The 26508-nt window shown below is 37.6% G+C and overlaps 1 protein-coding gene and 1 non-coding gene across 2 annotated transcripts in view; one reads left to right on the top strand and one right to left on the bottom strand.

Moving 5' to 3' along the window:
- CNTNAP5 (contactin associated protein family member 5) overlaps nt 1–26508 on the bottom strand; it is a 1081620-nt gene that overhangs the window by 10010 nt on the left and 1045102 nt on the right. The window lies entirely within an intron of this gene.
- TRNAS-GGA (transfer RNA serine (anticodon GGA)) lies at nt 26157–26228 on the top strand. Its single transcript has one exon. It is a non-coding gene; the product is annotated as a tRNA-Ser (tRNA).

Here is a 26508-nt window from a genome sequence, read left to right as displayed (position 1 = left end):
ATAGGCTCCAGTCTCATCCACCTCATTATAATTGATTCAGAAGTTTTCTTTTTAATGGCTGAGTAATATTCCATTGTGTATATGCACTACAGCTTTTTTATCCATTTGCCTGCTGATGGGCTTCTTAGATTGCCTCCATGTCCTAGCTTTTGTAAATAATGCTGTGATGAATACTGGGGTACACGTCTCTTTCAATTCTGGTTCCCTCAGTGTGTATGCCCAGCAGTGGGTTTGCTGCATTGTATAGCAGTTCTATTTCCAGTTTTTTAAGGAAATCTCCACACTGTTCTCTATAATGGCTCTACTAGTTTGCATTCTCACCAACAGTGTAAGAGGGTTCCCTTTTCTCTGAACCCTTTCCAGCATTTAATGGTTGTAGACGTTTCGACAGCAGCCATTCTGACCAGTGTACGATGGTACCTCATTGTGGTTTTGACTTGCATTTATATGATAGTGAATGATGTTGAGCATCTTTTCATGTGTTTGTTAGCCATCTGTATGTCTTCTTTGGATAAATATCTGTTTAGTTCTTTGGCCCATTTTTTGATTGGGTCGTTTATTTTTCTGAAATTGAGCTGCATGAGCTACTTGTATATTTTTGAGGTTAGTTGTTTGTCAGTTGCTTCATTTGCTATTGTTTTCTCCCATTCTGAAAGAAGAGAGTGAAAAAGTTGGCTTAAAGCTCAATATTCAGAAAACTAAGATCATGGCATCCGGTCCCATCACTTCATAGCAAATAGATGGGGAGACAGTGCAAACAGTGGCTGATTTTATTTTTCTCGGCTCCAAAATTGTGGCAGATGGTGATTGCAGGCATGAAATCAAAAGACGTTTGCTCCTTGGTAGAAAAGTTATGACCAAACTAGACAGTATATTAAAAGGCAGAGACGTTATTTGCCAACAAAGGTCCATTTAGTCAAGGCTATGGTTTTTCCAGTAGTCATGTATGGATGTGAGATTTGGACTATGAAGAAAGCTGAGCACCAAAGAATTGATGCTTTTGAACTGTGGTGTTTGAGAAGACTCTTGAGAGTCCCTTGGACTACAAGGAGATCCAACCAGGCCATCCTAAAGGAGATCAGTCCTGGGTCTTCACTGGAGGGACTGATGTTGATGCTGAAACTCCAATACTTTGGCCACCTAATGCGGAGAGCTGACTCATTTGAAAAGACCCTGATGCTGGGAAAGATTGAGTGCAGGAGGAGAAGGGGATGACAGAGGATGAGATGGTTGGGTGGCATCACTGACACAATGGACATGGGTTTGGGTGGACTCCAGGAGTTGCTAATGGACAGGGAGGCCTTTTGTGCTGTAGTTCATGGGGTCGCAAAGAGTCGGACATGACTAAGCAACTGAACTGAAGGCTGTCTTTTCACCTTGCTTATAGTTTCTTTCGTTGTGTAAAATCTTTGAATTTTAATTAGGTCCCATTTGTTTATTTTTGCTTTTATTTCCATTACTCTGGGAGGTGAGTCATGGAGGATCCTGCTATGATTTATGTCAGAGCGTGTTTTGCCTGTTTTCCTTTAGGAGTTTTATAGTTTCTGGTCTTATATGTAGATCTTTAATTCATTTTGACCTTATTTTTGTGCATGGTGTTAAAAACTGTTCTAGTTTCATTCTTTTACAAGTGGTTGACAAGTTTTTCCAGCACCACTTGTTAAAGAGATTGTCTTTTCTCCATTGTATATTCTTGCCTCCTTTGTCAAAGATAAGGTGTCCATAGGTGTGTGAATTTATCTCGGCTTTCTATTTTGTTTCATGGATCTATATTTCTGTTTTTGTGCCAGTACCATACTGTCTTGATGACTATAGCTTTGTATTATAGCCTGAAGTCAGGCAGGTTGATTCCTCCAATTCCTTTCTTCTTCCTCAAGATTGCTTTGGCTATTTGAGGTTTATTATTTGTGAAATTTTTTGTTCTAGTTCTCTGAAAAACACTGTTGGTAGCTTGATAGGTGTTGCATTGAATCTATAGATTGCTTTTGGTAGTATGCTCATTTTCACTATATTGATTCTTCCAATCCATGAACATGGTATATTTCTCCATCTATTTGTGTCATCTTTTTTTTGTCAGTGTTTTATAGTTTTCTATATATAGGTCTTTTGTTTCTTTAGGTAGATTTACTTATTTATTATTTCTTTAGGTAGAAATATTTTATTCTTTTCGTTATAATGGTGAATGGAATTGTTTCTTTAATTTTCTTTCTGTTTTCTCATTGTTAGTGTATAGGAATGCAAGGGATTTATGTGTGTTAATTTTATATCTTGCAACTTTACTATATTCATTAATTAGCTCTAGTAATTTTCTGGTGGTGTCTATAGGATTTTGTAGAGGATCATATCATCTTTATGTAGAGGATCATATCATTTGCAAACAGTGAGAGTGTTAATTATTCTTTTCCAATTGGGATTCTTTTTATTTCTTTTTCTGCTCTGATTGCTGTGGCTAAAACTTCCAAAACCATGTTGAATAGTAGTGGTAAGTATGAGCACCCTTGTCTTGTTCCTGACTGTAGGGGAAATGCTTTCAATTTTTCACCATTGAAGATAATGTTTGCTGTGGGTTTGTCATATATAACTTTTATTTTGTTGAGGTATGTACTTTGTATGCCTGCTTTCTGGAGGGTTTTTATCATAAAAGGATGTTGAATTTGTCAAAGGCTTTCTGTGCATCTATTGAGATGATCATATGGTTTTTATCTTTCAATTTGTTAATGTGGTGTATCATATGAATTGATTTGTGAATATTGAGTAATCCTTTCATCCCTTGGATAAAGCCCACTTGGTCATGATGTATGACCCTTTTAATATGTTGTTGGATTCTGTTTACTAGAATTTTGTTAAGGATTTTTGCATCGATGTTCATCAGTGATATTGGCCTGTAGTTTTCTTTTTCTGTGGCTTGTTTGTCTGGTTTTGGTGTTAGGATAATGATGGCCTCATAGAGTGGGTTTAACAGTTTACCTTCCTCTGTAATTTTCTGGAAGAGTTTGAGTAGGTTAGGTGTTAGCTCTTCTCTAAATTTTTGGTAGGATTCAGCTGTGAAGCCATCTGGTCCTAGGCTTTTGTTTGTTGGAAAAATTTTTACTACAGTTTCAATTTCTGTAGTTGAGATGAGTCTGTTAAGATTTTCTATTTCTTCCTTCCTGGTTCAGTTTTGGAAGGTTATAGTTTTCTAACAATTTGTCCATTTCTTCCAAGTTCTCCATTTTATTGGCATATAGTTGCTGATAGTAGTCTCTTATGATGCTTTGTATTTCTGTGTTGTCTGTTGTGATTTCTCCATTTTCATTTCTAATTTTGTTGACTTGATTCTTCTCCCTTTTTTCCCTGAGGAGTCTGGCTAATGATTTGTCTATTTTATTTTCTTCTCAAAGAACCAGCTTTTAATTTTGTTGATTTTTGCTATTCTCCTTTGTTTCTTTTTCATTTATTTCTGCCCTAATTTTTATGATTTGTTTCCTTCTACTAATCCTGGGGTTCTTCATGTGTTCTTTTCCTAAGTTGCTTTAGGTGTAAAGTTAGTTTATTTATTTGACTCTTCTCTTGTTTCTTGAGGTAAGCTTGTATTACTATGAACCTTCCCCTTAGCACTGTTTTTGCTGAATCCCATAGGTTTCAGGTTGTTGAATTTTCAAGTTCGTTCGTGTCTATGCATATTTTGATTTATTCTGTGATTTGTTGCTTATTCAGAAACGTGTTGTTTAGCCTCCATATGTTTGTATTTTTGATATTTTTTTCCTGTAGTTGACATCTAATCTTACCACATTGTGATCAAATAAGATGTTTGAAATGATTTCAATTTTTTGAATTTGCCAAGGTTAGATTTATGGCACAGGATATGATCTATCTTGGAGAATGTTCCATGTGCACTTGAGAAAAAGGTGAAATTCACTGTTTGGTGGTGAAATATCCTATAGATATCAATTAGATCTAATTGGTCCATTGTATCATTTAAAGTTTGTGTTTCCTTGCTAATTTTCTGTTAGTTCATCCATAGTTGTGAATGGGGTATTAAAGTCTCCCACTATTGTGTTACTGTTAATTACCCCTTTTATACTTGTTAGCATTTGCCTTACATATTGCAATGCTCCTAAGTTGGGTGCATATATATTTATAATTGTTATATCTTCTTCTTGGATTGATCCTTTGATCATTATGTAGTGTCCTTCTTTGCCTCTTTTCACGGCCTTTATGTCAAAATTTATTTTATCTGATATGAGTATTGCTACTCCTGCTTTCTTTTGGCCTCCATTTCCATGAAATATCTTTTTCCAGCCCTTCACTTTCAGTCTGTATTTGTCCCTTGTTTTGAGGTGGGTTTCTTGTAGACAGCATAGATAGGTGTCTTGTTTTTGTGTCCATTCAGCCAGTCTTTGTCTTTTGGTTGAGGCATTCAACCCATTTACATTTAAGGTAATTATTAGTAAGTATGATCCCTTTGCCATTTACTTTGTTGTTTTGGGCTTCAGTTTATAAACCTTTTCTGTGTTTCATGTCTAGAAAAGATCCTTTACCATTTGTTGAAGAGCTGGTTTGGTGATGCTGAATTCTCTCAGCTTTAGCTTGTGTAAAGCTTTTGTTTTCTCCTTCATATTTGAATGAGCTCCTTGCTGGGTATAGCAATCTGGGCTGTAGGTTTTTCTTTATCATCACTTTAAGTATGTCCTGCCATTCTCTTCTGCTCTGAAAAGTTTCTGTTGAAAGATGAGCTGTTATCCTTATGGAAATCCCCTTGTGTGTTATTTGTTCCTTTTCCTTTGCTGCTTTTAATATTTGCTCTTTGTGTTTAATCTTCGTTAATTTGATTTATATGTGTCTTGGGGTGTTTTGCCTTGGGTTTATCCTGTTTGGGACTCTCTGAGTTTCTTGGACTTGGGTGGCTATTTCCTTCCTCATTTTAGGGAAGTTTTCAACTATCATCTCCTCAAGTATTTTCTGATGTCTGTCTTCTTATTCTGGGACTTCTATGATTGAAATATCAGGGCATTTAATATTGTCCCACAGGTCTCTGAGGTTGTCCTAATTTCTTTCTTTTTTTTTCTTTTTTCCTCTCTGCTTCATTTATTTCCACCATTCTATCTTCCATCTCACTTATCTTGTTCCTCAATTATTCTATTGTTGACTCCTTCTAGAGTGCTTTTGATCTCAATTATTGCATTATTCATTATTGATTGACTTTTTCTTTCTTCTAGGTCCTTGTTAAACATTTCTTGCATTTTCTCAATCCTCATCTCCAGTGTATTTATCTGTAACTCCATTTTATTTTCAAGATTTTGGATCACCTTTACTATCATTATTCTGAATTCTTTATCAGGTAGACTCTCTATCTCCTCCTCTTTTGTTTGGTTTGGTAGGCATTTATCATGTTCTTTTACCTGCTGAATATTTCTCTGCCTTTTCATTTTGTTTAGATTGCTGTGTTTGGGGTGGCCTTTCTGTAGGTTGGAAGTTTGTGGTTCTTCTTTATTGTGCAGGTTGCTTCCTGTGGGTGGGGTTGGACTAGTGGCTTGTCAAGGTTTCCTGGTTAGGGAAGCTTGCATCTGTGTTCTGTTGGGTGGAGCTTTATCTCTTCTCTCTGGAGTGTAATGAAATGTCCAGTAGTGAGTTTTGAGGTGTCTGTGGGTTTGGTGTGACTTTGGGCAGCCTATATTTTAATGCTCAGGGCTGTGTTCCTGCATTGCTGGAGAATTAGCTTGGTATGTTTTGCTCTGGAACTTGTTGGCTCTTGGGTTGTGCTTGATATCAGTGTAGGTATGGAGGCTTTTGGAATAGCTCTTGTCAATTAATGTTCCATGGAGTCAGGAGTTTTCTGGGGTTCTCAAGTTTTGAATTTCAACCTTCTGCCTTTGGGTTTTAGTCTTGTTCTTACAGTAGCCTCAAGACTTCTCTATCCATACAGCACAGATGATAAAACATCTAGGTTAATGGTGAAAAGATTCTCCACAGTAAGGGACACCCAGAGAAGTTCAGATTTACATGGAGAAGAGAAGAGGGAGGAGGGAAACAGAGATGACCAGGAGGAGAAGAAAAGGGGAGAGAGCAATCTAGCTAGCAATCAATTCCCTATGTGCTCTCCACAGTCTGGAACACTCAAAGTTGTTCACGGAATTACATAGAGAAGAAAAGAGGGAGGAGGGAGAGAGAGGTGACTAGGAGAAGAGGGGGAGTCAACAAGGGAGAGACCAATTGAGCCACTAATCTGTTCCCTAAGTGTTTTCCACAGCCCAGAACACCCAGTGAGATTCACAGAATTAAGTAGAGAAGAGAAGGGGGAGAGAGGAGATAGAGGTGACCTGAGGGAGAAAAGGGAGAGTCAAAAGGGGAGAGAGCCAATCAAGCCAGTAATCACACCCCTAAGTAAAAATGGGTACTGAAGATTATATTCCTAAAGGTATAAAATTGATAACAAAAACCAAAAAGCAAAAATTAAAAATCTAGAGTAGAGGTTAGAGTCTCAAAAATACAATATTAAAAATACAAAACAAAATCAATCACAAAAATTATATATATATATGTATATATGAAATTTGCTTTAAAACAGTCTTTTCAGCAAGGTAATAAATAGTAGGTCATAAAAGTGAAAATTAAAGGAGGAATAAATAACTTAAAAGAATTTAAAAATGATAATAGTAAAAATGTATCTAAGCATTTCTCTGGAGCTGTTGAGGGCAGTGTGGTGTCAATTCAGTTTCAGATCGTTTCTTGTTTCAGCTTATACTTCTTTTCAGCTTCTACAGGCTCCTTCCAATGCTTAGTCAATGCTAACTACAGAGTTTTAATCTGTTTCACCTGTCACTTCCAGAGTGGTTCCCTCTTCTTTATTTTGGCTTCCTCTGTTTACAAGTTTCTTCAGTGTCTAATTTCTGCCCGACACAAAGGGGTGAAGGTGGTTACTTATTTAGGCTCACTTGTCCAGATGTGCTGTGGGGAAGGAGAAACACTGCAAAGACATATTACTGGCATGTGTGGGGAGTGCTCGCAGTGTATGGACCACACTGGGTTTTCCCCAGCTCATGGCAGCATGTGCTTTCCCCGCCTACACTGCTCAGGCTCCAGGTTGCTCTGCAAGGGAACTGTCCAAAGCAGACCTGTGTTTTGTCCACTTGGCAGGTCTAAGCTGCTCAGGTTCAGGTTCTTGGGTACTCCACAAAGGCACAGACTCAGGCATGCATTTTGTGCTCTTCCCAGGTCTCAGCAGCTCAGGCGATGAGGTGCTTGGTGAGCAGACTGTCTCAGGTGGTCTGTGCATCTTAATTACCTCTTCAGTCCCAGCCACTCAGTTTCCCAGTGTGCCGCAAGAGCGCCATATCAGGTGTGCTTTGTGTCTCCTCTAGGGAGTTGATCTCAGGCTGCAACCCTCCTGGCAGATATCAACTCTCCAGGATCCCAAGAATACTTGTTTAGCAACTGGGAGCCTGCTCACAGTCTGGTGGAGGATTCCATCGCTGGGGCCGAGATTGTGCCTTGCCTTCCAGCTCTGGCTGTCGCCCATCTGCCTCTCTGCCTCTGATGGGGGGAGGGGTCTGTCCGCAGCTGGCTAGCTCTCCTTTGGTACTCGCTCAATTCTTTGTTCTCTGAGCAGACCAGACTGTGCCTTAGGTTAGAGCTTTTCACAAGAAAGTTGCCCCCCCACCCCTCTCTCTCTCTCTCTCTCTCTTTTTCTTTTCTCTGTTTAGCTATCTCACAGTTTGGGTTGCTATCTCATGTTAACTCCCACAGATTGTCCTCAGGGCATTTACCCTAAGCAATGCAGTGGTTGCCTCTCTGTTCAGCCCCTGCTTGCTTGTGGTGGGCATGAGCATCTGGGCTACTTCTCCGTTGGGAGTAATGGTTAGGCGCATATTCTGTTTTTGTTTGTTTGTTTGTTTTTCCTCCTGGTTATGTTGCCCTGTGAGATTCTAAAACTCCCCCACAGACCCGCTGGTGAGAGGGTTTCCCACTGTTTGGAAACTTCTCCTTCTTCACAACTCCCTCCAGGGATAAGTCTCCATCACTAACTCTTTCATCTCTCTTTTTGTCTTTTATATTTTGCCCTACCTTCTTTTGAAGAGAATGGACTGCCTTTCTGGGTACCTGGTGTCCTCCACCAGCGTTCAGAAGTTGTTTTGTGGAAGCTGCTTAGCATTTAAATAATCTTTTGATGAATTTGTGGGGGAGAAAGTGTTCTCCCTGTCCTATTCCTCTGCCATCTTAGGACCACTTCTCTTTATCTTTTCTAACTGTCGTAAGCCACCCACATTCCTTGGCTTATAGGCCCCTTCCCACACTTTCAAAGCCAACAGCGTTGCATGTCTGTGCATCTTTCATCTGAAATTAGATTTAATTCTAATTATCTTCTTTTGCCTCTTTCTTACACTTTTAAGGATCTTTGGGATTATACTGAGCTGAGCCATCCCTGGTGGCTCAGACAGTAAAGAATCCACCTGCAGTGTGGGAGACCTGGGTTCAATTCCTAGGTCAGGAATATACCTTGGAGAAGGGAATAGCAACCCATTCCAGTATTCTTGACTGGAGAATTCCATGGACGGAAGAGCCTGGCAGGCTACAGTCCATGGGATTGCAAAGTGTTGGATACAACTGAGTGACTTTCACATCACATCCCTATTTTAAGGATAACTGATTAGCAAACCTTAAGTCTTCTATGCCAGTTAGCCTAACATAGTCACAGATTCTGAGGATTGGTATTCAGCTGTCTGTGGGTCATTATTCTTCCTACTACTCCATTCTTCCAGACATGCTGCATCTGAGATTCTCTGAAGACTCTCCAGGTAATAATAATAAAAATAAAATAGAGATGTAAACTGACACTTCTTCAAGTGTGAAAGAACACACGGTGGGGAAGAAACTGCTCTCTTTCAAATATTCCAATAAATATCTTTCCAGGTTGGAACATATGTATTACTTACTCATGAAAGCACCACATATGTTTATCTCTTATTATAAGCTTTAAAAACAAGATTATGAGAATAAAAGACTGCTCAAACATTGTTATTCAAAAGTCTTACACACCAAAAGTCTTTAATTAAGGCTAGGTGCTATTTGTTGAGTACCACAGAACTCAGTGAAATTCAGAAGATGCATTAGTTACTGACTGGTAGTTATTAAGGGGTAGTTAGAGATCAGAGGAATTTACAGAGAGAGGCAGAAGACAAGAGATAGAAAGCATGAACTGGCATGAGGTTTTTGCCTTGTAGAATTTCAAAGCAGTGGAAAGTGACATGTCATTGTAGCTAACGCTCTAAGTCAAAACTGCCACATCTCATGCCTAGAACTCAGTTAAAAAGAAGCCTATATTGGTGCCAATATTTGAAGGATATTGTTACTGTGACTACCTTGAACCCAAGTTCCAGGTAAAAGAAGTAGCACATGAATAAATACGGTGACATGCCAGAAAATGACTACCTGTCTTCAAAGGAAGAAATATTTTGGATGAAACCTTATCTCTAGGAAAGTTTATTTATTATAGATATATGAAAAGCATGCAAACCTTGAGAGGTTTCTGAAATGAAAAAAAAAAAAAGAAAAGAAAACAAAGAATCCTTGATAGGAGAAAATATTCTTAGTATGAAGTTGACATAATGATTTCTCATTCTTATACATATATGGAGAAGCAAAAAATCATGTTAGGATGATTTCAGATTGTATTTACTTCTTACAAACTCATTAAATAATATGCAATAATAAACAATTATTTGCTAAAGATACATTTGTTCAATATTCAACTATTATTGAGCACTGACTATATAATAATGCAATATTTTTAAAATTTTTGAGAAGTGGTTGACATAAAACATTATGGGTTTCCCAGGTGTGCTAGTGGTCAAGAATCCACCTGTCAATGCAGGAGACAGTGGGCTCGATCCCTGGGTCAGCAAGATCCCCTGAAGGAGGGTAAGGCAACCCACTCTAGTATTCATGCCTGGAGAATCCCATGGACAAAGGAGTCTGGCGGGCTATACTCTATAGGGTTGCAAAGAGTTGGACACAACTGTAGCAACTTAGTATGCACACACATACAACATTATGTTAGTTTTACGTGCACTATATTGTGATTTGACATTTGCATATGTTATAAAGTGATCATCATGGTAAGTCTAGCAACCATCTGTCCCATACAAAGTTTTTATAATATCATTGACTGTATTTCTTATCACCATGGCCCATTTATTTAATAACTGAAGGTTTGTATATTTTAAACCCATTCACTTATTTTGACCACTCCCCTAACTACCATCCCTCTGGAAACCACCAGTTTGTTCTCCATATGAGTGTTTCCATTGCTTTCTTTGTTTTGGCTTTTAGAAGTCACATATAAGTGAGACTGTATGTGCCTGTGATTTATTTCTCTTAGCATAATACCCTCAGATTCATCCATGTTGTAGTGTATACACACACATATATATATATATATATATTTGATGTAGTCTCATCCTTTTGTTTATTTTTTATACATCTGAAAAAACTGAAATTATTAAAGTTAAAATATATACAGGAGATCATGTGGCAATGTTGAGATTTAAACCAAAGTCTTTATGACTTGAAATGCCAAACTCTTTATGTAAACTATGCTACCTCCCTAAAAAACCTTCCAAAAATATTCTAAGTAATTTGGAAAATACCTTTACGTAAATTAGTTAAGAAGCAGTAGGTTGCAAAAACTAAGGAAATCATAGGTCATTCTGAACTCTTTGTTATATTAAAGATAATGCAGGGTGGGAGAGAGTAGTATTGAAACATTCATATTATCATATTTGAAATGGATGTTTGTGAGCATGCTAAGTTGCTTCAGTCGTGTCCAACTCTTTGTGACCCCATGGACTAAAGTTCACCAGGCTCCTCTGTCCATGGGATTATTTAGGCAAGAATACTGATGTGGGTTGCCATACACTCCTCCAGGGGATCTTCCTGACCCAGGGGTTCAACCCATGTCTCTTATGTCTCCTACAATGGCAGGTGGAATCTTTACCATTAGCACCACTTGGGAAGCTCATGTAAGGGATAGTCAGTGGGAATTTGCTGAATTATGCAGGGAACCCAAAGCTGGTGCTCTGTGACAACCTAGAAGGATGGGATGGGAAGGAGGTAGAAGGGATGTTTAAGAGGGAAGGGGCATATGTATACTTATGGTTGATTCATGTAGATGTATGACAGAAACCAACACAACACTGTAAAGTAATTACTCTCCAATTAAAATCAAATTAAAAAAGATAATCTAATTCTTAAGTCATTTTATTCAATTTTTAGATTACAGTCACATTCAAGTTATAAGGAATTAGGCAAGGGGACTACTGTGTAGGTTGAGCTACAGGATATATATGGAAGACTAACTTCACAGTGAAGGCAGCTTTTCAGAAGCAGTAGAATGGGATTTCAAAGAAAGGCTCTACCATGGAAAAATGCCACTCCTGTTTCTCATTCTTCCCAAGGTTTTCTGCTCATATATAAAAGTCCCACCTAATCAAGCACTGAAAGGTTTGTCTTCATATAATATATACCATCATCTTGAAAAACCATAAATATCTTACAAAGAAAAATTTTCAAAACTTATTTGAAGCTGACATTGTTTCTACCTCCTAACACACTTTAAATATCACTGAAATAGTGTTTCTGATTCTTATTAGAGTTTGTCTCCCTGCCCTCAAATACTGGTGAAGAAGCAGCATTGTGCTGAAATAGCACAGGTTGGAGGTAGCCTGAGCTGATGAATTATATGCCCTTGAACATATGACTTGTATATTCTCATTTCTGAGCTTCAGTTTTTTCCATAGTAAAATAGTGATAAATAGCACTGACCACATTAATTGTGATGGGAATAAATACAATAAGTATGAATTCCAGCCCAATGCCTTTATATCCATTTATTATTATTATTCCTACTACTTATCCAAACAGTTCCAAACTCCTTTGTCTACATTCAATGACCCTCAACATGCCCAAGTAATACTTCATTTATATGAGAAAACTTAAGACATAAATCCTTATGTGCTTGCTGTAAAGACTAAATTTCCATTTCATATTGATGCATAACTTAATAAATGTAGTACTACAACTTTGAATGACTCAGTTATTATAGATTAACTTATTTAAGCATCTAAAAATTTGACTATCCACATTAATTTCACGCACACCTTTCTTCAAAGCAAATCTATGTCCCTCTGTTGAAACAAGTGGATTTTGTTATGCCAAGGAAAACAGCACAGAACCAATTTGAGTCCCAGAAAGTGCAGCACTTTGCAGAGTCACAATTGTTTGACACTAAGAGAGTGATAGAGTCCAACCAGGTAGGTGTTTCCCACCCACCGCCTCCCCCGACTGGGTATTAAGAAAAAAAAAAAAAAAAGATCAGCAATTGGCTAAAAACAGACACTGCCGTAGGATGTACCATGACATTTGCTATATGTCAAAATCCACAGAAGACATTTGAATCATGAAGTGTCAAAATATAGGTCATGCAGACCCACACATTCTGGACTTATGAAACTAAAATCTTCTACCTTCATAAAACATAAAGAAAGAAACTGATGTTAATGAAAAGTATAAGTAGTATATACAAGTAAAGAGTTTTTCCCTCAAAAGTACTAAAAAGTAGCTTTTAGGTAAGAGAAAAACAGTCTGATAATTTAGCTGGATATCGGAGATTATCCAGAGTCTAAAAATCACGTCCCTCAGATAAAGTTTTTAACCCTGAAAGAGGAATGTCAAACTGTATTTTAAAATAGTTGGCATTTACTTAATGACTTTTTTTCTTGCTTTTCATGGAATGTACATTCATAATATCTGTGTATTAATAAATATTCATCCTTTTGTAATAAGAAAATGTAAGATAATTATACCCAATTATCAGTTAGGAAAGTTAAGACACAAGGTCAAGCAATTGCTTAAAGCAAGTTACTCAGCAGTGGCCACAGGACTGGAAAAGGTCAGTTTTCATTCCAATTCCAAAGAAAGGCAATGCAAAAGAATACTCAAACTACCGCACAATTGCACTCATCTCACATGCTAGTAAAGTAATGCTCAAAATTCTCCAAGCCAGGCTTCAGCAATACGTGAACCGCGAACTCCCTGATGTTCAAGCTGGTTTTAGAAAAGGCAGAGGAACCAGAGATCAAATTGCCAACATCTGCTGGATCATGGAAAAAGCAAGAAAGTTCCAGAAAAACATCTATTTCTGCTTTATTGACTATGGCAAAGCCTTTGACTGTGTGGATCACGATAAACTGTGGAAAATTCTGGAAGAGATGGGAATATCAGACCACCTGACCTGCCTCTTGAGAAATCTGTATGCAGGTCAGGAAGCACCAGTTAGAACTGGACATGGAACAACAGACTGGTTCCAAATAGGAAAAGGAGTATGTCAAGGCTGTATATTGTCACCCTGCTTATTTAACATCTATGCAGAGTACATCATGAGAAACACTGGACTGGAAAAAACACAAGCTGGAATCAAGATTGCTGGGAGAAATATCAATAACCTCAGATATGCAGATGACACCACCCTTATGGCAGAAAGTGAAGAGGAACTAAAAAGCCTCTTGATGAAAGTGAAAGAGGAGAGTGAGAAAGTTGTCTTAAAGCTCAACATTCAGAAAACGAAGATCATGGCATCTGGTCCCATCACTTCATGGGAAATAGATGGGGAAACAGTAGAAACAGTGTCACACTTTATTTTGGGGGGCTCCAAAATCACTGCAGATGGTGATCGCAGCCATGAAATTAAAAGATGCTTACTCCTTGGAAGAAAAGTTATGACAAACCTAGATAGTATGTTCAAAAGCAGAGACATTACTTTGCCAACTAAGGTCCGTCTAGTCAAGGCTATGGTTTTTCCTGTGGTCATGGATGGATGTGAGAATTGGACTGTGAAGAAGGCTGAGCACCGAAGAACTGATGCTTTTGAACTATGGTGTTGGAGAAGACTCTTGAGAGTCCCTTGGACTACAAGGAGATCCAACCAGTCCATTCTGAAGGAGATCAACCCTGGGATTTCTTTGGAAGGAATGACGCTAAAGCTGAAGCTCCAGTACTTTGGCCACCTCATGCGAAGAGTTGACTCATTGGAAAAGACTCTGATGCTGGGAGGGATTGGGGGCAGGAGGAGAAGGGGACGACAGAGGATGTGATGGCTGAATGGCATCACAGACTCGATGGACGTGAGTCTGAGTGAACTCCAGGAGATGGTGATGGACAGGGAGGCCTGGCGTGCTGCGATTCATGGGGTCGCAAAGAGTTGGACACAACTGAGCGACTGAACTGAACTGAACTGAACCTAGGTCATGGCCAATTCAGGGCTGATATCTAGGTCTTTTATATTCTGTCCTTATTTCTTTCTATCATGCCATATTTAATACTTTTCTGTAGCCATTTTAAAATTAACTTTTAGTATAAAATAAATTGCTTCACAATGTTGTGTTAGTTTCTGCTGTAAAGCAAAGTTAATCAGCAATATGTATATATATACCCCTTGTTTTGGATTTACTTCTCATTTAGATTACCACAGAGCACTGAGTAGAGTTCCCTGTGCTATACAGCAGGTTATCATTAGTTATCTATTTCATACCTAGTGTATGTATGTCAATCCCTAGTTCCCAATTCATCCCATCCCTGTTCCTCCTTAGTACCCACACATTTTTTTGTCTATGCCTGTGTCTCTATTTCTGCTTTGGAAATAAGTTAATTTATACCATTTTTTATAGAGTCCACATATATGCATTACAGTTAATGGTTTTTTTTCTATTATGACTTACTTCAATCTCTATGACAGTCTCTAGGTTCATCTATGTCTCTACAAATGGCACAATTTTATTCCTTTTTGTGACCGGGTAATATTCCATTGTATAAATGTACCACATCTTTATCCATTCCTCTATTGATGGACATTTAGGTTTCTTCCATATCCTGGCCATTGTGAATGGTATTGCAATGAAACTTGGGGTACATGTGTCTTTCTGAATTATGGGTTTTTCTGGATAGATGCCCAGGAGTGGAATTTCTAGGTTTTATTGATTGTTGATAAAGTGAAAAGAAACCTCAGCTCCAAAGCGTAACTTGGAAACAGTGAAATCCCATGCACCCATCCAGCCCCATCTGTGCTACATAGAACTGAACATCTCCTTCTTTTCTGAATAGTAGCACACACTCTCTCTGCCTATAAGGCTCTTCTGTCCCTTAACTACCTGGGTAATATCCACTCCTTTGTACATCTATTTAATAGATGTACTCCTACATCTATTTATTAGCCACCTATGAGAACATGCTCCTTGTGAGACAGTTGTCAGCTAGAGGACATTTTCCTTATCTCTATGAGCTTTCAGTCACTTTGGAGGATTAATTGAATAGACCAGCAATGATTTCAGGCAAAATCTTATGGAGGGACAGATGCTTATGGCTCTGGGAGTACAGACGAAACCCCTGACACAATCTAGGGCAGCAGGGATCAAATTTAGTTTGTAAAATAAAGTTCCAGGGATATGTATGAAAATGTCTATTTTTAGATCTCTACTCATTCAGTAAGTCTGGTGTGGAGGTACAAAAGAATTTGCATTTTTAAAGTACATTCCTAGACAATTATGATACAGATGGTTCACGAACCACATTTTGAGAAACTGTACTTTAGAAAAGATGGCTTGAAATAAATATATTAGGTCAATAAGCATACATGAAAATGTGGGCAGAGTGCTCCAGATACAAGCAAAGCCTGTACAAAGTCTAGAGTGAGAAAGACCATCACATTTCAAACATTAAAAAATTAAGTTAACTCTGCCTTAAAATAAGACAAAAGATGATGCTGAAAAAACAAGGAGGGACCAAGTCGATTTAAGCAAGTCCTTCTCCACGTTCCCAAGGCATTTGCTTCCTTCTATTACACTTCTTTTATTCCACCATTATGTTTACACTCTGTCTTCCAACTATATTGGTAACTTCTTGCTTTCGGGTAAGAAGCTTTTCTTGCTTTTCTCTTCACCCAATTAGGACACCACACCTAAGACACAGTGTTTCCTAAACTGAAAATGGAATGAATAATTAAGAAACAAATGTTTCCAAATATCAACAACAATGCAACCTGATCAGTGATATTTAGATATGTTTCAGACTTCTGTATTCTGGCCACTTATAAGCATTTAGTTTATTTACGTTTATAATCACACTCACAACACATTATGTGGAATTCTCTTTGATGAGGCCCAATCCTGATAAGAATTTCATTAATACATCTTGCAGCTCTTCCAAGGGTACTCATCAAATATTTCTCTTCATTATTCCCAGTATTTTGTTATCTAAAATTAAATAAACTGCTTTTAGGGAACCTGGGTGACCATGTAAATTAGATTGCTACACATCCCAGTGTCTATTTTCTTCATGACCCCACTGCCAAGGAGATACCTCCAAATGTTGCATGAGAGACTCCTTACCTTTGGGTCCCATACTGAAAGCCCCTTCCTCAGCAAAGACATACTTAGACACCCAACTAAGGAGCACATACTCCCGTGATTCTCAATTTCCAGCATATTTGAAACCAGCTGATTTCCTTTCTAATTAATTGCATCAGACTTTGCAATTGTGTGTGTGTGTGTGTATGACATTGCTTCACCTTTTAGGTACCACTCCATACCATCTATTTTATGATGAAAATGTCCTTATTTGTTTACTGCTAACTACGTGTTGTTGCTGTTCAGTCACCAAATCATGTCTGACTCTTTGTGACCCCATGGACTATAGCACACAGTCCTCTCTGACCTTCAGTATTTCCCAGAGTTTGCTCAAACTTATGTCTATTGAGTCAGAGATGCTATATACTAACATATTATTTTGGGCATGCTGCTGCTGCTGCTGCTACTTCTAAGTGACTTCAGTCATGTCCAACTCTGTGCGACCCCATAGACGGCAGCCCACCAGGCTCCCCCATCCCTGGGATTCTCCAGGCAAGAACACTGGAGTGGGTTGCCATTTTCTTCTCCAATGCATGAAAGTGAAAAGTGAAAGTGAAGTCGCTCAGTCGTGTCTGACTCTGTGCGACCCCATGGACTACAGCCCACCAGGCTTCTCCATCCATGGGATTTTCCAGGCAGGAGTACTGAAGTAGGGTGCCATTGAAGTTGCTAAACAAATGTCTTTTGGATGATTAATTAAGTCTGAATTGTACAGGACCTGACATATAATAGGCATTGCATTACTTTTCTTTATGTAAAAATATATACCTATAAATAAATAGAAGATGAATAGATGATAGATGCTAATATAAGAAACATAAAAATAACCAAGGTGATTCAGTCAACAGAAATTCTGCCCTTTGAGAATTCATTATCTCCAGTGAACATCTCACAAGCTAAATTATATTTTCACTTTTTAATTGGGATCCTTAGTTGCAGGCATTACATAAAGGCAGCTCTGTGGATATATGACAGTGAGTCCTGGATAAATAAGACTTTAGCAATATATCCAAAATTTAAATTTATAAATAGCATACTCCCAATGCCAATTCTGCTTATTTCCTACAGAAAAATCACTTTTCTGTGTTTAATACTGGAATGCTCAAGTTGTTGTAAAAACTCATTCCTTTGGAACTGGAAAATTAAAAAAAAAAAAATCCTTGTATGTTGATTATTTATTTGATGTCACCCCAGAACCAGACAACTCACATGTCTTGATTCATATCTCTGTTGTTTACTCTGTTAAAGGAAATGAGCAAAGCTAGAACCCTACATGACCCAAAAGAGTCTTTTAACAGTGTACAAAAATAACGTATAGACATATATTCTGCTCTGTTATGGAATTGCTAGCTGTGAAGTCAAAAGTACCAAAAGAGTAAAAGCCACACTGAGCACCTCCAGAGATCTGATGTTATTTCTTTTTGTTTGTTTGTTTGTTTACAGAGGTAGGCATAATGTATATTTTGTGAGGAGGTTTTCTACTGAAAGTCACAGAAAATCCAGTTTGCAGAGATTTAAACATTACAGGGAAGCTGTCTCAAATAATAAGAAGTTTAGAGACAAGGATAATTCTGAGCATGGAGTTTCAGGGCTTCTTCTGTGTGGCTATCTCATATCCAGGCTGGAACCAGGGGTTGTGCTGTTCCAGGTATCACATCTAGATGCAATGATGTCCAGAAGCAATATATAGATACATAAACAAAAGCTGCTTCAATTTTGTGCTGTTTTTCTTTTTGAAAATAGAGAATCCTTTCTCAGAACCACATACATACAGCATCCCTGCAGACTCCTAGTTGGCCGTACTGTGTTCCAGGTTTGTGCTATTCCAATCACTGGCAAAAGAGAGGGACCGTAAGCATTTGCTTAGATCAGCAGTTTTCAAGACCTGTTTTCAGTTTCCAGATCCATTTTCTGTATTCAAAACCTTGAAGAGATTTTAGATATCTATATTTGTTTTGTATATATCAATATCCATTGTGTTAAAAATTAAAAACTGAAAATATTTTAAAAGAACCCATAGCACACATGCCATTAGTTGACCAAGTGGTGATATCATTACATATCTTGGAGCCTCTGAAAAACTCCATTCTGTATGTGTAAGAGACAAGAGTGACAAAAGTTAATTAATATCTATTATCAAAATGAAGATAACTTTGACCTTGTGAATTTCCTGAAAGTGTCTCAGGATTCCACTCTCCCAGTCACCAAACTTTGAGAACCACTGGTTCAGACCAGTGAGGAGGAATCTTCAGGGATTGCAGATGATGACACCATTTCCTGGAGCACATGAATTCTTCAAGGAGCATAAATGTTTAAATAAAATTGGAACTGAGTTAGAAAAGGAAAAAAATAAGTCAAAACAGATGTTCAGTAAGCAATCAACACTGTCAGCTGCATACACACAAGCCAAACTCTGGAAGGACAGAAGGAATAAAGGAAGCAAGGGAGAGAAGTGAGGAGGGAGGAAAGGAGGGAGAACGAGAGGCAAGGAAAGAAAGAAAGGAAAAGAGGCATTCAAAAATAACTACCTTTTAAACTGTGTGTATCCACCTCCCTCCATACACACATTCAGTTTTAGAAAGCTATTTTTGATGAGTCATATATTGACCTCTGCAAAAATCCCCATGTCTAGGTTGAATGACCAAAATTTGGCTGCCCTGTATGAGGAGAAAATGCACTATTCTCTAGGACTTGAATGGATATTGGCCATAGGCAAAAATTTCCCTGCTGTTGATAATTGTATTTAGTGCTACTCTGTGTGTGTGTGTGTGTGTGTGTGTGTGTGTGTGTGGTGCCAATTATCATCTATTCCGGTACTTAGCTGTATCACAGGCCTCATACTACTTGACAATATTATATATCACTCAGAAACACTTTTGAAGTACTGTCCCATAAAAATACTAGGAGATATTGATTACTGAGCATCATAGATTAAGTGGTGAAGTATCAGGCAAAGGGCACACACTAGCTTTAAGACTTGGTAAAGACAGCAGTGTGGCATTATATCCACTATGCACATAAGGAAAATAATATCAGAGAAATTCAAAGTCACTGTACTGGAAATTCCTAGCACTTCCATTATGTATTTTTCTTTATGTGCACACTTACCTTTGAATCACAGAGCAGAGCTTAACACTCAAGCCCCCAACTTGTCTATCTTTACAAAATGGATCCTCTTGTCATTTTACACAGCCAACTAATGCAGATAAATTAGAATATGCTGGCTACAGAAAACTTCATTGAGGAGGGGCCATTCTCAAATCTCATGGGATAAGGTGTGGATTTGGAGGTGAGGAAAGCAGCACATTAGGTACAGAGGCAGGGACAGTCCTGAACTCCAAGTCCTAGCAGTTCTGTGTGTATAGCAATGACTGGTCCTTGCCTGGCAGCTGATCTTTCTTGGAAACTAACCTTTCTGTTCTGCTCCCAGGCCTGGGGAAGGACAGAAGGCATATTTGTCTTTGTGTGTATAGATTATTATCCAACATATAATTGGTAACTTTTATATTAAATGAAAATAACTATTCAAATACTTCTAACATGATGATCATAAAGCAACCCCTTCATCTCTCTAAGCCTCAGATTTCTTGTAAGTAAAATTGATCATTGTGTATGCCCCAAGATTTGGCTTACAAGACACATGGTGTGGCAGAGAATAAGCTCTCTCTCTCCAAACATTCACATCCTAATTTCCAGAACCTGTGAATATTTTACTTTACTTGGCAAAGAAGATTTTGCTAATATGAGTTGCATTATATTCAATATGATCACAAGGATCCATATTAAAATGCAGACAAGAAAGCCAGCCAGAAGTAGAAGATATGATGACAGAAGTAAGAGCTTCTGGCAATTTGAGGAAGGGGCTACAAGCCAAAGAGTGCAAGTAACCACTGTAAGCAGGAAATAGAAAGGAAACAGCTTCTCCCTGATGCCTTCAAAAAGAACATAGCTCAGCTGACACCTGAATTGTAGCTTCATAAATCTCACTTAAGATTTCTAACCTCAAGATTATAAGATAAATTTGCATTGTTTTTAAGCCACCAATTTTGTAATTGTTAATATACCAATAGGAAAAAATAAACATAAGAACACTCTGAGAATGCTAAAATGGTTCTACACTCTACATTCAAAATGTGTTCAGCTATTAATATTTTAGTGGCTATAAGGCAATAATAATTTTCTTATTTAAATATTTATACTTAATAATATTAGCCATTGTAAACAGTCTCCACTTTGTCCAGGCCAAAATTGCATGAATTTCAGTTACCATGATTTAAATAACAGCAATCCTCCAACAACATGATTTAAGCTTCAGTGACTATAATTTAAGCATGAGTAATTGCATAATGTTCAAACTCTGCTGCTAGATCTTCAGCCCACAAATTAACCTATAAATAACATACGCACATCAAGATTAGTAACCTATCACATTATTTCTTTCAAAGTCTGCAGGTGACTTGGCCACTGTGCCATTGCTTATTTAAATAATACACAGACAGCAAAATGCATAATTGTGTTGCTTCTTTGTATCTCAGTAATAAATCCATGTGACATTTTACAAAAAAAAAATAGATAACCAAAAGAGGGAATTGGTCAACAAGATGATTTTATGGCAAAGAAACAGAAAATGAGAAAGACTGTAAGTGAAATTTAAATGTAAATGGATTTATAGAAGAGCTGACCATGGAAATGCTGACAGTGACAGTGTTTGAAAGACTGTAGATCTGCAGCCACAGGAAATTAGTGAAGGTGATGGGAATCGATATAAATGAGGTGGTTCATGACAAACAGAATGACAGTGTCCCAGAGGAAGTGATGCTAGCAAAAAACTCCACATTAAAGGAACTATCGAAGACATCTCATGACATTGAAAACACAAAGGATGAAATGTCAGAAGCTGATCCAAACTTTAAAAGCAGTATGACAGCTCACGAAGGCACAGAAAAGATGCTCCCTCCATATTCAGTCACACAGCTAGAAGGCAAACACTTCTCATATGCTTCTTGAGGGTTTTTTGGCAAGCCTATGATATACCCTAATTCTCAGTGTTTCTGATATTTTAGATTACAGTGTACTATGTTCTCATGACATTAAGATTTTTTTTCCCAGTTTCAGTTTGTGTGGTCACTTTTTCAGTTCTGCCATATTATATAAAGGAAGGACAACTTCTATAATATTCATATATGAAAGGATTGCTTATTAAGTGCCAAATGCTGCTTTGCTGCTGCTGCTGCTAAGTTGCTTCAGTCATATCTGACTCTGTGCGACCCCCTAGACGGCCTCCCACCAGGCTCCTCAGTCCCTGGGATTCTCCAGGCAAGAACACTGGAGTGGGTTGCCATTTCCTTCTCCAATGCATGAAAGTGAAAAGTGAAACTGAAGTCGCTTAGTCATGTCCGGCTCTTAGCGACCCCATGGACTGCAGGCCACCAGGCTGCTCCGCCCATGGGATTTTCCAGGCAAGAGTACTGGAGTGGGTTGCCATTGCCTTCTCCGAATGCTGCTTTGAGTGCCTCATAATACTTAATCATTTTCTGTGTTATTATGCCTATTTCAAAGGTGAGAAAATGGAGACAAATTAGGTTAAACAATACAAAGGAACAGCCAATAAGTGATGGAGCTAGGATTTGAATCCCGCCAAAGTAAACTCATTCTCAGACTGCAGGACACTACATCTGCTTGTGTAACTGTCAACACTCCTAAAACATCAATTATCTGCCTGTCTTTGCTCTGCTCAAGTCAGATAAATGGTCGTGTTGTGATGTGTGTTATCACAACAACTTTATAAAATAAGGACTATGTAATTCTCATGCCACAGGTGAGTGAAATTAAGGTTTGGAGATGCTAAGTAACTTGTCCAAGGTCTCACAATAAATGTTAAAGCCTGATATCAGACAAAGAGGATAGGTGTGGCAAAGGTAGTGACACAATATATTTTCTTGAATAACTTCAGTGTTTGACAAATACCCTATGATATTATTTATGTGTGGAATCTAAAAATATAATATAAATGAACTTATTTATGAAACAGAAATATACTCACACATAGAAAACAAACATAAGTTTACCAAAAGGGATAGGTGGGTGGGGAGGAGATATGGGAGTTTGGAATTAATATATTCACACTACTATATATAAAATAGATAAATACAAGGACCTACTGCATACAATAGCTTACAGTGGAAAAGAATTTGGAAAAGAATATATATGTACATATTTTTGCTGTACACTTTTAACTAACACAACATTATAAATTAATTATTCTATAATTTAAATAATTGTCTTTGAAAAAAAATGTGTTCAGTGATTGAACCTTGAAATTCCATTCTGCATGTGTTTTTTATAACCTCTGTAAATTTTTTTCCTGAAATTATTAAGCAATTTTAGCAAAGTGTGCTAAAGTGTACTTTAGCAAAGTATGAGTCAAATTCTCTTCCTCTCTTCAAGTTAACTGGCTGGCAACCTCATTTTTTAAATAAAGGGTTATGGCAAAGATAAGGAGGGGAGAGAAAATAGTAAAGTGTTTCTTTTCTTTTTTTTTTTTTTAATGAAACCACCAGCACTGAGGGCAACTAGAAGTTAGTCCTGCCAGGAAAATTCTAAGGGTCATTGGGGAATACATACCTAAGCAGGATTTATCCCCATGAATGGTAAGAAACTGGAGTATTTATACACTAGCTCGCAGACATTAAGTCCTTGATACTTTGAGTTTGTGACATGAATAGGCAAAGCATGTTTCAGTGGCCAGAGAAAGCCCTCAGCAAAATAATTCCAGGTGCTGGAAGTTATAAATGACCTGCACTGAAGTGGTAAAGGAAGAGAATAGGACAGAGCACCAATACAGTCTTCTGGAATAACTGTGGGCAAATTACTGATATTTAACTGAAGAATGTGCACCTTTGTTAAGTGAAAAATACAATTGTACAAGGGCATATTTAATAAAACCAAAGACCTCCTCATATTTTATGTCATCATTCTAGAATAAACCTTTGCTTATTGTCTAAAGTAATAAAGAGAACAGTACAAGGTTTAAAAAAAGTTACTAATTTTTAATTTCCTCTTCTCTTAAATTAGGATAAAAAGAACTAATATAAAAAGCAAAGCAATTGTCCTGAATTCTATATACATCATTATTTTTAATAATTCAAAGGCCTTCCCTTGTGGAATTCAGATTTAGAACAAAGTTGGGTAGGTAGCTAGGGTCAATAGATAATAATTCACTGAAACTCAGTCATTCTATTAAAAATAACAGTACATAATTCTCTTTAAATATGCATTCCCTTCATCCTAGAAACAACAGAGATAACAGTGGAGATAATATTATCTTAGTTTAAATAACCCAAATAACGTAATAAAAGCAAAGAGAAAATATTAACAGGAAATGCCTTACATGAAAAGAAAAGCACCCAACTATCATGTTAGTCTAGCAAATGTTGGCATTTGCAGTAACAGATAAGAGAATTTACATTTTAATTTAATTGATTAAAAACTAGCTATGTTATATAAAAGCACTTGAGTATATGACTACAAAAGTATTACACAGTATGATCCACAGCTTAGAAAATATGATACCACAGCTTAGAAAAGAGCTCTTTAGCTAGAGAAGACAAAGAAAGCTGTATTTAATAATTCTATTCTTCTTTATGTTTCTCATCTGCCAAGTTTTCTTTCTGGTCTGAATTCCAAGGGAATTCCTTTTATCATTTCCATTTTCAGATTCCCCTTCCATAACTGTGCCTCAGTATAGCATTTAAATATTAGGCAGTCACTGTGCCCTAAGCAATGTACATGCAAATATTTTATACATATATGTGCTTACACAAACACTGCACACACAATATTACTTAGCTATGTAGGCAATCGTAATAAGTAGCAGTTATTATTCCTGTTTTACAACACACACTATTGCATAGGAACCTGGAATGTGACAGGAGATGGCCAGACTGAGCATCAGTAATTTAGGAATCAGTGAACTAAAATGGATGGAAATGGGCACATTTAATTCAGATGAACATTTTATCTACTACGGTGGGCAAGATTCCCTTGGAAAGAATGAGATAACTTGCACAGCCAACTAAAGATTCCAAAATGCAGTATTTGGTTGCAGTCTCAACAATATTGTAAAGTAATTAGCTTCCAATTAAAATAAATAAATTTATATTAAAAAAATGACAGAATGATCTCTGTTAATTTCCAAGCAAATTGTTCAGCAACACAGTAATCCAAATCTATGCATTAACCACTAATGTCAAAGTAGCTGAAGTTGAATGATTCTATGAAGACCTACAAGACCTCTTAGAACTAACACCAAAAAAAAAAAAAAAAGATGTCCAAAGATGTCCTTTTCATCATAGAGGACTGGAATGCAAAAGTAGGAAGTCAAGAGATACCTGGAGTAACAGTCAACTTTGCCCTTGGAGTACAAAATGAAGCAGGGGAAAGGCTAACAGAGTTTTGCCAAGAAAACGCACTGGTCATAGAAAACATTCCTTTCCAATAGCACAAGAGATGACTTTACACATGGACATCACCAGATGGTCAGTACTGAAATCAGATTGATTTTATCCTTTGCAGTAAAAGATAGAGAAGCTCTATACAGTCAGGTAAAACAAGATCTGGAGCTGACTGTGGCTCAGATAATTAACTAGTTATTGAAAATTTCAGTTTCAAATTGAAGAAAGTAGGGGAACCACTAAGCCATTCATGTATGACCTAAATCAAATCCCTTATGATTATACAGTGGAGGTGACAAATAGATTCAAGGGACTAGATCTGATAGACAAAGTGCCTGATAAACTATGGACGGAGGTTGATAACACTGTACAGGAGGTGGTAATTAAAACGGTCCCCAAGAAAAATAAATGCAAAAAGGCAAAGTGGTGGTTTGAAGAACTTTACAAATAGCAGAGAAAAGAAGAGAGGTGAAAAGCACAGGAGAAAGGGAAAGATATACCCAACTGAATGCAGAGTTTCAAAGAATAAAAAAGAGAGATAAGAAAGCCTTCCTAAGTGAACAATGCAAAGAAATACAGGAAAACAATATAATCGGAAAAACTAGAGATCTCTTTAAGAAAACTGGAAATACAAAGGGAACACTTCATGTAAAGATAACACAATAAAGAACAAAAATAGCAAGGACATAACAGAAACAGAAGAGAGCAAGAAAAGGTGGCAAGAACAAAAAGAAGAACTATACAAAAAAGCTCTTCATGAGCAATATGACCATGATGGTGTGATGACTCACCCAGAGCTAGACATCCTGGAGTGTGAAATCAAGTGGACCTTAGGAAGGATCACTACAAACAAAGCCAGTGAAGGTGACAGAATTCCAGTTGATCTATTTCAAATCCTAAAATCCTAAAAGATGATGCTGTTAAAGAGCTTCACTCATTATTCTAGTAAATTTGGAAGACTCAGCAGTAACCACACAATAAGAAAAGGCCAGTTTTCATTTCAATCCCAAAGAAAGGCATTGCCAAAGAATGTTCATGTTACCATATAATTGCTCTCATTTCACATGCTAGCAAAGTAATGCTCAAAATCCTTCAAGCTACGCTTCAACAGTACATGAACCAAGAATTTCCAGATGTGCAAGCTGGATTTAGAAAAGGCAGAGGAACCAGAGATAAAATTGCCAACATACACTGGATCATAGAAAGCAAGGGAATTCCCCCTCCCCACTGAAAAAAAAAAGAAAACATATCTACTTCTGTGTCACCAGCTTCCCTGGTGGCTCAGAGGTTAAAGCATCTGCCTGGAATGCAGGAGACCCGGGTTCGATCCCTGGGTTGGGAAGATCCCCTGGAGAAGGAAATGGCAACCCACTCTAGTACTCTTGCCTGGGGAATCCTATGGAGGGAGGAGCCTTGTAGGCTACAGTCCATGGGGTTGCAAAGAGTCGGACACGACTGAGCGACTTCACTTTCACTTTCACTTTCTATGTCATTGACTATGCTAAAGCCTTTGACTGGGTGGATCACAAGAAACTGTGGAATATTCTTAATGAGGAGAGAATACCAGACCACTTTACCTGTTTTCTGAGAAACCTGTTTGCAGGACAAGAAGCAACAGTTAG

The sequence above is a fragment of the Budorcas taxicolor genome, chromosome 2 (genome assembly GCF_023091745.1).
Source record: "Budorcas taxicolor isolate Tak-1 chromosome 2, Takin1.1, whole genome shotgun sequence".
Classification (NCBI taxonomy): domain Eukaryota; kingdom Metazoa; phylum Chordata; class Mammalia; order Artiodactyla; family Bovidae; genus Budorcas; species Budorcas taxicolor.
The sequence above is the reverse complement of the archived record's forward strand: the minus strand, read 5'-3'. Positions and strand labels throughout refer to the sequence as shown.